This window comes from Onychostruthus taczanowskii, unplaced genomic scaffold, assembly GCF_017590055.1.
Source record: "Onychostruthus taczanowskii isolate IOZ18803 unplaced genomic scaffold, ASM1759005v1 scaffold2, whole genome shotgun sequence".
In the NCBI taxonomy this organism is placed as follows: domain Eukaryota; kingdom Metazoa; phylum Chordata; class Aves; order Passeriformes; family Passeridae; genus Onychostruthus; species Onychostruthus taczanowskii.
This window is the reverse complement of record NW_024499239.1, coordinates 17,193,600-17,208,283: the sequence shown is the minus strand read 5'-3', so window position 1 is coordinate 17,208,283 and position 14,684 is coordinate 17,193,600.

The window sequence follows — 14,684 nt, the reverse complement described above, 5'->3', positions numbered from 1 at the left end:
ACCAATTTATTAAATTACTACACTCGGGCTATTCAATATGTTAAGTGTCAAGAAACTCTTCCTATTGAATAGGATATAATTCTAATTCCAATGGTTCTAAAATCCATTTTCCACAACTTTAGGTCCACGAAGTTCAAAGATCTACCAATTTAATTGTTGCTAGGCAGGACAAAAATAACACTTTTTCCTCCCCCTGATTTCAGAATGCTTTAATGCACATGTAAAAAATGCAACACCAAGTGGCAGAACAAAAATCAAATCCTGCCAGGAAATTTCATATGTGCTTCTTAGCTCTGTTTTTTCTGTGTGCAGACATGATGATAGAATTGTTTTTCCAGTGCTGAAGTTATTTATGCTTTGGAAGTGGATTGCTAAATATAGTTGATAATGATGCAAATTTATCCTATAACTTCTGCATCATATATGATGACTAGCTTTTACAGAGCCTGAAGGACCATATGCTAAAATCATCAGAACTGAACTGTCAGAAAAACGATGGTGATCTATCCACTATAGAAAAAAAAGGCTTACATCCTTAAGGGAATTAAATGTCTAAATCCTGTTTAAATTGTCTTCTTTCCACTGAAACCATGGAGAATCAGGTCTTTAAAGAGAACTTAAAACCTAAATCTCTGTGGTGTTGCACCAATGTCATCATCTGCAATATCTGTGTATATAATGGAAACACCACAAGGAGATACTAAACTGGTTTATCAAGTCATCTATTGACTGTTGTACAATCTGTGGACATCTTTGGGCTACATAATAATTTTAAATGGAGGAAAATAACTTTTGAAACAGTTTACCTCTGAGGTAACATATCTGTGAATTACTGTAGGCATACACATTCTTTTGATCACTCATGTTAGCATACAAAAAAGAATTTTTAATTTTTAGAAAGAGAACTTCCTGATTTTGCTGATCATTATCACATGACTGTTAATAATAACAGGCCTGTCCTTTGACAGGAGCCTTAACAGCATTTACTGGTGGGGACATTAGATTGTCCTGGAGGCCTGTTTGTTAGATGACAATTAAATGACAGTCCTTATTAAAAATGAAAAATTCTAAAAATAATTGAATTTGTGACACAGAGCACTTCCTGTTCCCAGCCCGTTCTTCACTTCTGTCATAAAAGAACCATGCAGAATCACTTGTTGCTGAGAGAAATGCACTATGATAATGGTAACAATTATTTTAAGCCAGAATTAATAAAAAATTGGTCTGCTGATTTCAAGAGTTAGCTCAATGAAATTAAATGGACATACATCTGCCAATAATGCCTCCTCACATGTTTATGCTTAAGTATACTTTAAAAAACACAGTAGATTGAACTGTACTTCCTTTGTTGGGGTTTTGGTTTCTTTTTTCCCTACTGGTTTAACTAATTCTTCTTCAGAGAAAAAAATTTTTGGGTTTTGCCCTTTGGTTCTTGCTTGATCCCTGCTTTAGAAAATCTAGGTGGGGAGTGATCCTGTGTTCTTTCTTGGTCCATATGAATATCATTTACTCTGCTCCTGACAACTTCCTCTAGAGAAAAAGCAGACAGAAATTCACACATTCACTCCATTTAAATTCCTGCTGATGGGAAGCAGTTAAGTGAGACATACTTATTTAAAAAGAAATAGCTTTGACTACCAAGTAGAATAGGAGAGTCAGAACATGAAATCCGTTTTTATATAAACAGGCTATAAAAAAAATCTATCACTTGTACAGCTCTGTGAGATCCACTGATGAAAGGCTTTTCCTAAATGCAGAGAATTATAATATAAAGTAAGCTGTCAAGAAATATTGTCATGCTGTAGCGATCACAAGCAATCCATGGAAGAAGGCAGTGTCGCAGTGTCACGCGTCATTCAGAAGTTCAGAAGCCTTTATGAACCTGCAGTGACTCTTAAGGTAAGCAGAGCTTACCTGGGCTGGCAGAGAGTGTCAGCAGTGGGCTGCAATTGCCCCAAAAGCACAACTGCATCAAGGATTTCCATGGTACTGACTGAGGGCCCGATCTGTATGCTTCTCTGACTTACAATAGCTATTTGGTAATAAACAGGTTTGCATGTTGGATAAAAACGTGATAAAGCAACCTTTAGAGATGGTCTGGTCTCAGCCTCCCTGGTCAGTACAGGGTCAGAGAGTACAACTCTAATTAAGCCACAACAAACCCCAAATTCTACCAGAACACTATTTACTCTTCAGCAAACCATGCATTAATTGTGTGCAGAGACAAAAATGTGCAGAGGTATATACCTTATTCATTCATGCCATTTCATTCAAAAAGGTATTATAAATAACACCCTGTGTTCTTAAAAGGCTGATCACCACATCTGAGTTATAAATAAATGTTTTTTAATACCTATGTAATATTGCATCCAGTTTTGAACTGTCAAAGCCTAGTTTCAGTGAACTTGCTTAAATGGAGAATGTCCAGAGGGCATTTAACTCAGAGACTTGTGATACAGGACCACACCACAAACATTTCAGGAATTTAGAGTAAATTCACTTGCTCTTGTTGCTTTAATAGCAAGACTAAATTGTTCAGAGGATGGATTTTCACCTTGCTTTGCATCACAGTTTGTTTTGTCTAGAAACCTGTGTTCTTGCATCATTATGAGCTACCCAGCTTTTACACATATAAAGGAAAACAGCTAAAAGTGCATTATTCCCCCTCCTCCTCAATCCAAATTACCCTGGCAACACATCAACATTTAATGTAACACTCTTAATCTAGGGCAACCAGTTCTCATTTAAAAAACTTTTAAAATCACTCACTTTATGAGCCCCAAGATACCACAGTAAACTATGTGCTAAAAGCTTTGAGTTTGTGATGTTTGTTTGTTTGTCTGTTTTTCTGTTGCTATTTCAGGAATGTTGAGGTTTTGTGGTCTAAAAACATTTCTGGCAGATGAAATTGTTAAATCATTCAGATGCTGGTTCTCTTAATATAAGAACAGCCATGACCTCTAGTGCATAAAAGCCATTATTTAGCACATCAAGTTTTGCAGGACTCAGCACCAGGAAGACAGTGACAACCCTGCCAAAGCCAAATGTGCTGCTGTACTCTGTCTTTTAAGAACCAGATACTGTCACAGGAGAGTAGAATTGTCCTTAACAAAGGGGGTTTTGCTAGCCATTGCTTTCACATGTTCTGTGAACCACTAGAGTCACAATGACCAATATTTTTGAGTCTCTTGTTAAAATTTGCAAAGAGTAGAGTTGTAGAATATATGTAATATTGAGCAAACAGTTCTATGAGCCACCATGTGTTCCCTTCAGGAGGTTCAGCTCATGATTTTTTCATTAATATTTTCACAGGATTTCTCATACTTATTATTTACCTAAAGCATATGGTCAAAAACAAGCACATCAGGTGAGTACCAAGGGCCCTCTAAGATTAGTGGTTGTGCTGTTCCAGTGGGTGAGTGAACTCTGCCAAGGAAGGTTTCTGGTGCTAATGGATGTCTGGATGTCTTCCAGACAGGGGCTGTGCTAAAACTGATGTAGAATCATTTGTGCTGTTGAGAAATTTATTGACAGATCACTAAGTGCTAAAACCTTAATGTCCAGAGGCAGGTTTAGAGTTGAGTCAAGAGAAGATGACTGCTCTGCTGCATCAAGGAGATCAACAGAATATGAAAGCTCTAGGGAGAGGCTGCAGATGTTACACCTGATCTCTGACTGTGCTTCTGACTGTGCTCTGTGTCTTGGAGGTGTAGTCTAGAACTGTCCCCAGCACCAACAAAGGTTGGTTACAATCTGCCTTTTTCATCTGAGTGACTCATTCTGAAAGCAGAAAATTGTGCCCATTTGGGCACCATTTTTTAGACTGCTTTTTTTTAGGTGTCTGATCCAGTGAGTTTATTCTATTGATTTTGGAAAGAATTGACTGTGGGAGTCCTTTTTTTCTGCCCCACTGCATCATACAACATGGGAATATAGGACTGGAAGTGATCCTGTATCAGTTATCCTCTTTACTATTACAGACACGGTACAGTGAGTGACTTTCAAACCTCAATTTAATAACAGCTGTGTTGTGGCTTTTCCTTTCACTGGGGCCCTGGGAAGAGGATAACAAGAGGCCTGATAGTCCCTTCTCAGCCCCTGGGGGACCTTCCCCACACTGCCCAGCATGCCATTTCAGCCCTGTTTAGGAATGCCCATCCCAGCCCAATGATGCTGGGTCCAGTGTTCTTTGCCCAGCCACAGGATCCCCTGAGTGAGCTTCCCCACCATGGGCTGAAGGATTGGCCTGACCTTGAGCTGTTCCCATCCTCAGGGAGGTGACAGATGTCCAGGGCTGAGGCTGGCCTGGTGTTCCCAGCTGCTCTTGGGAGCCCTGGGGATCTCTTACCTGGCCTCGCTGTGCCCTGGCATCATTTTTGTATCCTCTATTGCACCTGGAAGATTGTTTCACAAGCTCAGTTTACTTCTTATTCAGAGCTTTTTTTCCCCCTAATTTTCGACCCTAAAGCTGTTTATTATGAGCCTATAATTAGTTGGGATAAATTGTTCTCTCACTTTGGCAGAATTTTCTTTTCATAACAATGCAATGATGTATTTGTAATCAATGACCATATAAAATTCTCAGTTCTGCTTGGATGGATTAAATAAGCCAAGCCATCCATACGTGACTGGGTCTCCAAATTCAGGGTCATCCTGGCCATTTTCAGTTTATGTCTCAAGTGTGAGTGATTGGAATGAGATGCATTACCCCAGAGAAGACAGCAGAAATGCTTCACACAGGAACATTGATGTTTTCCTGTTTCTGCTTGTAATAATGCAGTTCAAAATCCAGGAATCATCTTTGCCTTTTTCAGAGTTTCATTATCAGTCTGAGGTATCTTGTTATTTAGCACATCTGGATCCTCTTGCCTCCAAACAGTGAGATTCCAGCTTTAACACCAGTCAGTATTGTAGGAGCCCAAGGACACAATTTTCTGTTGTGCATCTGTTGTCTCCTCTGCTCCTTTATGCTGGCAAGAAATGGGACAAGGAAGAAAGCAAGGAGCACAGACAGCAAATTCCCAAAGAGCTCAGGAAAGTGACACAACACCCTAGGGAAGACTGAGCTATAATTTTGAACTGTGCTTTGTAAAAAATATCAAGACAGCTTAAACAGAATGTTTCTCATCTCAGGGAAGTCTGTAACTGTCTGGAGACCACCTGTGGGCCACTGCTGCAGGCTGTGGAGACACATTGATTTCTGTACAAGTGACATTTCACATTAGTCAGTGCATGAATAAGCACTGACTAATAAGCACATTTTCCTGGCTTTGCAAGCCTCCTTCTTTTTGTTTCCCCCCCCCCCCCCCCCCCCATAAATGTAGTTTCATAACTGGCATCTTAGTAATTTCAAAAAACATCCTATTGGTTCCTAGTGAAACTCTGTGTACAGGATTGCTGCTGCTCTTTCACAGCAGTGCAGAAGCAGGAACTTGTAATCATGACACTGCACACAGCTTTGATCTTAGTACAGAATGCTTTATGTGCATACAGAAGAAATACTTTAGATAAACATATATTAAATTATCCTTTTATTATATATGTACAAAGGACCTTTGAAATTTGGATTTGCAATTGTTTGCCAGAAGTTCTACAGCAACACTCCTGTGCCTATCAGTAACATCAGTACAGAGTTCAGTATTTGAATATTACAAGCAGCAAAGCAAGGCTCACTTTAGACAAGCTTGTTCATCTGTCATGCTCCTTTATCTGCTTTTACCTGAGGCATTCCAGCACAGACAACACAAGTACAGACCCCTTTTTAATACTGAAGTGCAAATTCTGACATTAGAAGTTTCCTTAAATGGCAAGATTGAGGTCCTATTCTCTTTAGGGAAAAGAAGACATACTTTCTACACTAAAGTCTTGGCAGAAAAAATTACACTAATGTCTTGGCATCATTATTACACTAATGATGGAACTAATAACACCTGAGTTCTAAAGCCTGGTGTACTCTTTCTATACTCTTCTCACTACATTTTGTCAGCATTTTCCTGTCCTCTGTAACATTCTTTGCACCTGTAATTCCTCCAGTAACCCTCACTTAATAGCTAACCATCACTTTCACACCAAGTCTCCTTTTCTCTGCCTAAGAGAGAAGCATTCAGTATAAAGCTGTGTTGGTGCTGTTTGGTTTTGGCAGCCCAACAGAAGGCTGTTGACTTTATACTGGGGCCTTTCCTCGAGGGACACTAATTTTGGTTGCTTTTCAAATTGTGCATGGACACTGTGTAGTTGTGACTGTTACCAGTGCTGTGGTTTGCCAGAGGAGAAAGAGCCTTGAGAGAAGAAGAGAGATTCTTGAAAACAAAGGGGGAAGAAACAGATTTCCTGTGGGTTCCCAGTGCTCATGTGAGTGCTCTGTGTATTTGTCATCTGTGTGTCTGGGCATGAATATAGGTAAATATATCATATATGTGTGCTCTGCACACACTGGGAATACATCTCAGCCTCACTGCTGGTTGGGCAGGAGACACAGATGGTGCAGCCTCCCCTCCTGGGCTGCGTGATCCAGCATGGAATACTCCCCTCTAAGAGTGATCCTTAGCCTACACATGGTAGTGCTTCCAAATGAGAGAGCTGGTGTGAACCTGGTGGAATATACTGAAACAGGCTATGTTGGAGCACTGCCTCAGCACTTTGAAAGGCTTCTAAGCATAACAACCTTATTTAATAGATGCTTAGTTTCCTAAGTGAAGGAAAACAGCAGGTTTTTTATTTTCAAAGAAAGATGAGTGATTGTTAAAGGAGCATTAATGAAAGGTATATTCTGACTGTGAAGGCATAATTTTTTAGGCAGAATTATTGCAAAAGGACCAAAACAAAACACCTCTACATGCTGTATAACAGCATTATTTGGTCTTTGATTTAGACAGACACCATCTGATAAGCCTCCCACATATCAAAAAGCCTGACTTCTCTGGGGGAGTGGGCAGAGGCGACGCTGACAGGCAAGCAAGCATCAGGGAGAAGCAGCTCTTGCTTCTGACATTGGTTTCATCTTACTTCCAGGGCATTTCTATCAGAGTTACAGAGTTCTTTTAATTTTTAAGAACTGTTTCCCTCACAGAGCTGTGAGATTAATGGCAAGTGTCAGTTGATGCAGAAATGAGTCCAGGATCATCTGAAACTCTGCCATAGTCTAAAAATAAAAGGAGAAAGGAGGGGGTTTCTCCTTTTTTTTTTTTTTTTTTTTTTTTTCTCTTGAGAAAGCAGTCATGCAATATTAACTTCAGCCCAGCAGAGCTGTCTCCATGTGAGCAAGGGTACTGAGAAATGCAGATGATTCAAGAACATGAAGTGTGTCTGAACCAGGCAAGTGCCAAGAACACAGAGCTGAGTGAGCAGTTTGGGAAGCAGCAATTCTGCCACGAGGTCAGTGTAAATTTGAGGGAACAGGTTTTCCCTCAGTGTTCTGGGCTAGGGCTTTTCTGCAGGAGCCATGGCTTCTGTCGGCGCTCCTGAGTAGGTGTGTAGCTGTCTTGCTGCTGTGCTCCTGGCAGCAAAGCTCAGCAGGCTGGGAACACAAGATTTCTTCCTGGTGTTCAGGTCAGGTCAGTCATGTTCCCTGCAGCAGTGCAGGGGCTGAACGTTCCACTCTCAGGAACCACACCTGAAGTGCAGGAAGTGCAGGAAATGCAGGAAATGCAGCCTGTTGGCTTGCATGGGAGGTGAATTATTTGGCCTCTCTGAAGGAAGCAGAAGAAAGCTCACAATGGTTCTTGTTTAGGGCGGGGGGAAATATGAGTGTTTGTTCAACTGTGTAACCATGACATTTTGTTCTAGCAAACCAGAATCTCTACAGCAAATCAGACAGAGTATATGAAAACAAATCCTGTTGGTTAAGCTGATTCATTCCTGTGAAGAAAGAAGTCCCTGTGATGACTGTTCTTGTATCTTTCTGGGAGTAGGTAGTGAGGCTGGAGAGATGTTTACTAGACCCCTTCACTTAGCTACAGAAATGAGTGAAGAAGACTGCCAGTACTTCAGATCTGGCAAAGCTAATGTAGTCCATCCTTTTACGGGTCAACATCATGGGTTTGCATCATTGAACCAAAAGGAAAAAAAATTCCTTTTTAGGAAATATTTAATGCTACACAAAAAGGTACACTATGGCATAAGGATTATTTTGAGAATTAAAATAAACATCATGAAACTAAAGATATAGTTTGAGATGCTGCCAAAATACTATTCTGCTGTGCTGCTTGTAGATCAAGGAGCATTAATAAATTAGTAAAAGAAGGAGTCCTTCTGAAAAATCAGCAAGAGCATAATGAGATTGTCACAATTTTAGGGAAAACTATCCAGAGACAAAATGGAAAAATCCAGCTGAAGAATGCCTCCTTTCTGTCTCTTTACAATTTATTTGAAAATGGAGATGTCTGGCAGATTATGCCTGTTAAGCAGATGATAGACAACTTAGAATTTTTCTTACAAGTGGTGCAGTGGTCCCTGAGAACAATAGCTTCTGGTGACATCTGATTTATGAAAAACCTAATCCTTGAAAACAGCTAAAACTGCAGCTAAAAACTGCAGATGGCAGCCCTGAACCTCTGAAACCACTCATGGAGATTTAACTGAGCACTCTAATGATTTTGACTATCTATCTGTGTCATCGCTGTGAGGAGAAACCCTGATCAGCAGCTTTAGACACCACACACGGACAGTGAGAGGCTCACACAGATGGAGACAGAGACAAGGGTGAGAAAGGGAGTTGTGTTCTTCCTGATTCACAGAGAGGGATAAAAGCACAGAGGAACTAAAGACTTGTGGCACTCTATTCTTGTGCTAGCAGAAGTGTGTGCCAGGCTATCCAGAAACTAAGGCAGATACACGAGACTGGAACTGGATCTCAGAGCACCTTGTGAATTTGAAAGTTGCTCTCAGCATCCCACTCCCCTCCCACTCCCCTCCCTTCCCCTCCCCTCCAGATTCCTTGAAGCCATCCCTTGCTCCCTGTGCTCTTAGGGAAGGTGCTCCAGCTTCAGATGTCCTTGGTGATCCTCCTTTGGGATGCCTCATCTATCTTTCTGGTAGTAGGTGACCCAAAATTGGACACAGTAGCATATCTTTCAGACTCCTTGGATTCAGAAAATGCACCACTCAGTTAAAAAAAAAAAATGCTTCTTCTGAAGTATTCTTGGTGGATGAGAACTGCAGTGTGAAACTGTGACCTTCAGTGTTTGCAGGGCACGAAAATCTAGTTAATCAAATCTTGGAGTTACTTGCTTTTAAGAATCATTAAATAACTCAAGAGATTTCTATGGTTTGTAAGACCGGAGTTTCTAAATATCTAAATTCTCTGTATTGGAATGAATGACAACCTCTGGTTCTTGAAGATTCAATTCAAATATTTCCTGGAGATAGTAGTTCTCTATTCATCTACACATCACTTTTTTGTACCTTCTTAGAAACACATTATTGAGAAGATATTGGGTAAATTGGATACTCATTAACTTAATTTTTTTTTTTCTCTCTTTAACATTCATTCATCTGCCAGCTGTGTAGGACTGTTTTTTTTTTATTTTTTATTTTTAATTCACCAGTGTTTTTGATGATGTAATCTTAATACACTATTTCCAATCCTGGCTACATTTGGGTCAGTATGAGAGAAGACAGAAGAATTTCCTTTGCACCTTGCTGGAGGACAATAAAGGTGTAACCCTGCATGTGACCAAAATGCTGCTGTGACTGAGGGAAGACTTTCATCACTCTCAGAGGAAAATGTAAGGCATGCTGAGTGTGAGGGGGATGCCACCCTGTGCTACTCCAACAGCAGCACGAGTGGAACTGGAGCAATGGGAGGCCCTTCCAGCCTTCCTGCCCGCCAAGTGAACAGGCAGAGACACATGCACCTTGTATATCTATCTATCTATCTATGTGTGTGTGTATATATATATGTATATATGTATGTATATACAATATATACAATTCTGCCCTTGCATTATGTTGAGATATATATATATCATATGTATATATGTATGTATATACAATATATACAATTCTGCCCTGGCATTATGTTGATAATATATATCAGCATAATGCCAGGGCAGAATTGCAGCATGTTATCCTTTCTGGCTCAAGGAATTGAGCCTCTCCCTCCATGACCGACCCTCTCTCTTTAGGCATCAGTGTGCATCTGAAACAACAGTACTAAAAACAGGCTGAAGAAAAGAGCAAAAGCTTTTCCAGCAGCAAGAACAAAATGTTTGTGTTCCTAAGCATGGCGAGTGAGAGGCCCCTGCCAGCAAGGGCAGCCGTGCTGCAGGAGCTGCCCCGGTGCCCAGGAGCTGCAGTGCCAATGACACCTAGTGTCGGGAGCCCGGATAGAGCCTCCAGAGCAGGAGCTGCTCTGCTCGGCTTTCTGCACGAAATTTATTGTATTTAGCCTTGTTCTCTAGATAGTATCACACTTCAGTCCCGCTGCCGCCTTTGGTCAGCTCCCCCCTGCTCCCTGTCATAATCGTTTTGAAACTCATTTCTGTTGGATACTGGATTTGTGGTTGCAGCCTCCATAGTAAGGCTCTTAACTTGTGCTTCAGCTCTATTCATTGACCACCTGCCTGGGAGTGCCTGGGACAGAGATGGGACACACAGCACATCCCCAGGTGAAGGTACAAGGAGAAGAGTCAGTCTTGTTCAGTAACCATCTTGTTGGTGACATATTCTCTCTTTTACTTGGTTATAGAAATTATGACCAGCTGACAATCTTGCTGGTCTCTGCCACATATTTTATTGTTGTTCTTATCTATTCAATCTTTCACAAGCTAGGGAGACAAGACTCATGCTTCCCAGCATTTAGTGTCAGGGTTGACCACATGCAGGATGAGGAGGGAGAGCTTTGTCTCTAGAATTGGAGAAAGGGATTTTCCAGTGGCAGAACTACCACACAAGACAAGAAAGTGCTGGGAACCCATAGCCTCTGTAACCTGATATATCTACCTTCAAATGTCTAAGCAGTAGAGTCTTTTTGCTGTATGCTCAGCAGAAACCTGATACTTCCTGTAGGATTCTATGCTTATCTTGCTTGCCAAGGGAAGAAATGCACAAGAGTTTCTACTTGAAGTATCGTAACTTTGCTTGCTTTGCTCCTGGAGATGGACAGAGTGTCCAGTCAGACTGACTTGATCTGGTAACAAAAGTACATGGATTTCTTGTGAGTTGTACTTTACAGGGATTATGCCTAAAAATAGTAAAAATGAAAACTTTAAAGAAGTGAAAAGAGCAGTTTGACAACATATTATACTTCTGCTTATATCTACTTGACACAAATTTAAATGAAGTATAAGCTTGGATATCTGCTTGAGTCGTGTTACTGCGACCCTTTGGCAGAGACCCTAATTTCCAATGCTCATCCCTAAAAGTGACCTTGAAGGCTTTTTGCTATGATCAGGATGTCAGAACTCACCATCATCTATGCTTTGGACCACATTAAGTCAGTGAAGACATGGAAGGAATTTTTCAATCATTTATAAATATTTCTAGACAATGGAAATTGTCCAGCTGTGGGGATCTCTCTCAAAAACACATTAAAGTCTGACTCAGCCTCTTGATGAGGATGTATTTTAGTCTCATTAATAGAGTACCACTGTGATACACTGATAATGAGATCAGGTAAAAAATGGGGATTGTAAATAGAAGCATAAATGGCAATGGCCTTCATGTATGATCAGTGACCACTTCCACCTAATTAAATTTCTTGCTCAAAATTACAATTTTTTTCCAAATGTTATGTCAATGCGCCACAAGAAAACAGGAAAAATATCAGCCAGTTATGGTCTCAAGTCTTCTCTTGTAAGCAAATGTGACACAATGAAACAGTGAGCTCAGTGAACTAGGAAGGACACATAAATTCAGTTTAAAATGTTCTTGAAGTCTGAAGGTCTCTGTGGCTCAAATTTCAGAGGATGGTATCATTAATCAGTGCCTGTCTGCAGGGACAGTCCTTGTTCAGAATGACAAGATTCAGCAATCACTCCAGTCACTGTTAAAATGTAGAGCCAATTACACATAAAATATTTATAGTCTTTGTCTGTATCCCTTTTTACTGAGACATGGAGACATTCCAGTAGATTTGATTTTTTTTAAACTGATGCTGATTCACTTGCCAATCTCATCCCTGTTTGTGTTGTCTCCTGGGATCCTAGGCTGAGTTTTAGGATTTTTTGCCCTTCTTACCAAGCAAAACTAGTGAGTTTGTATGTCTGTGACACTGTTCCCAGGGGTATTCCTGGTATCCCCAGGAGTGAACACCTGGTTTCCAGAAGGCAAGAAGCAGCAGAGATGTGCTCTGAAACAGTTTCTCAATAACTGCTGTTGACTCTCCTTCCTTAGAGAACATACAGGCAATACAGACAATTTTTACTGTGTTTATAAGTAGTTGGCCTTCCCTACTAAGCTGATTGCATTTTAAAATGTCTGTTATTAGAATAACATTATATTTTGTTATTGGTTAGTGTGCTTTTTGCACCCTTTGTGGAAATGGCAGCTCCAGATTTGCTTGAAGAGGTTTTTGTTGCAGCTGCTAATCTAAATGCAAAGTGTGAGGCTCCATGCTGGGTGGGGACACTGCCTGGTAGCTGGTGTTCCACTCTTCCTTGTAGGACAGAAAGGACATGGGTATTCATCTGACACTGTTCTCCCTGTCTGGCATTATCCTCACTTTCAACCCATCTCTCTTTCTGGCACAGGAATTAAAATCTGCTATACTTTTATGTAAATTGCTGACAGAAACATTTTAACTCCAATTGCAATCAGAAGATCATGAGAACTCTTGGATGGGTGCTGTTTGCAGGTAGGATGAGACTGCTCCCCTTAACAAGGGCTGTTGCTGCCAGCCATTAACCTCTGGGTGGCTGATACTTGGAGAGTTGAGTGGGAGAAGTGTCAATTTATCTTTTGTTCATAATGAAGAGAATAATGACATTTGCTATATCAAATGTGTTTCCCTGTTAATTCTAAATTAATTAACACTGCCTGTTAATTCTAAATTAATTCAGGTTTCCAAGTTATTCTGAAAAGAATGGGACAATTTTATTTTTTAAACCTGATTGTGGGGACAAATATTAGGATTGCATTGACTAATGCTTAGTTATGCACTACATGTCTTAAAAGCACCCCTCCATAGGGGACAATGGAAATATTGCTAATTGTATTTCTCTGAACGAGGAACAAGTGTGCTTAATTCTCTTTCTGACTATTTGATTCTGTTCATTTATCAATTTTTAACAAATTATTTCTTTTTAGTTATTAGCTAATAAAACATGCCTTATTGGAATATCCTGTAATACAATTTCCTACTATATGCATTCAAATTTTTAAAATAGCTCATTACCCTTGTTGTAACTCATACTTTCTTAGTATGTAATATAAAAGATGTGGTGCAGGTAACTTGCTTTCTTATAGAACTGTTGAGTGTCTGATCCATTTTCAATTGTAAGGAAAATAAAATACTCATATTAGGAAATAAAATCCATCTTGCTTATGTTGGAGACCCTAAGTGAAAATAAACCAGGAAAAGTGGGAGTTGGATCACAGCAAAATGATTAACATTATTCTTGGTATATTTTTTGAAAAAAGCTTTTGTGTTCCTTAGACTAAAATTCAATTAATACAAAAACACAGGTCAAAAAAGTCTTGAGGTGAAAACATTCATGTTAATTTTGCAAAATCAATAACTGTAAGAGAAGAAACTGGTAATCAAATATGCTGAAGCTGTAAGGAGTGACAAGGCTTTAAAGGCTCAAAAATCTAAGACACAGGAGTCTAACATACAGCAATCTCCATTCCCCTGGTTAATAGTGAAGACCTTGCACACATGTGCATGCTTTAAATATAAACTGCAGGAACTGTTTTGCTTCTAGAAAAGGATGCTTGCCGGAGGTGATAGAAAGCTGAAGGTACCTGGGAAGGATCCAGGCAGTCCACAGAGCTGGTCCACAGCATGGGCCAGAGAGAGCAAATGTTCTGAAGGAAAGAGTTTGTGGTATAGAGCTCAACTCATTTCTTTATTTTTTAATCCTGGAGAACTATTCCAATTATTTTTTAACTGGGGAATCATGAATCCACTCCTGTCCCTGTGCTGTGTGTCCTGTGCTGTGATGCAGAACGTCCCTGGCATGGCAATGAATGGCTCCCTGGCAGCTCAGCTGTAAAACACGAGTGCCACCAAGCTTCTTATTTCTTGCCCTTAATCCTCTCTGCTGCCTTTAATCTGTCGATGCTGACAACTGCTCTGTGCTGTCACTCAGACTCCTGAGGGAAGGAAGCTCCTCCCTCCTCTACATCCTGACTTGGCTGTGAAAGTCTTTCTGTTCCTCCCCTCCTCTCAGTTAAATACAGTTTAGCCATACCCACAGTCCTTTGGATGTCTTTCCTGCCTTGATAGAACTTCTTTCCTTGCAGTCTCACTGGGAACTGTCTCTCTCCACTCCCCCTCACTCAAAACACAACACCCTCCAACATCTGCCACTGTTTCTCCTTTTCCCTTGTTTCCTCAATCACTTTAAAAGCCTCATCTTTGTCTTGAAGGTCTTTGTAGCTCCATCTCGTTCAGCAGTCGGATCTCCTTTCTTACCTCGCTCCCCTTGCTCCAGTCTTTTCTTCAGATTGTTTTCTTCCTTTATTCCTCTCTGCAGGACTTTCTCCACATTGCATTTTTAGAGCCAGACCTGCCATCAGAGGTT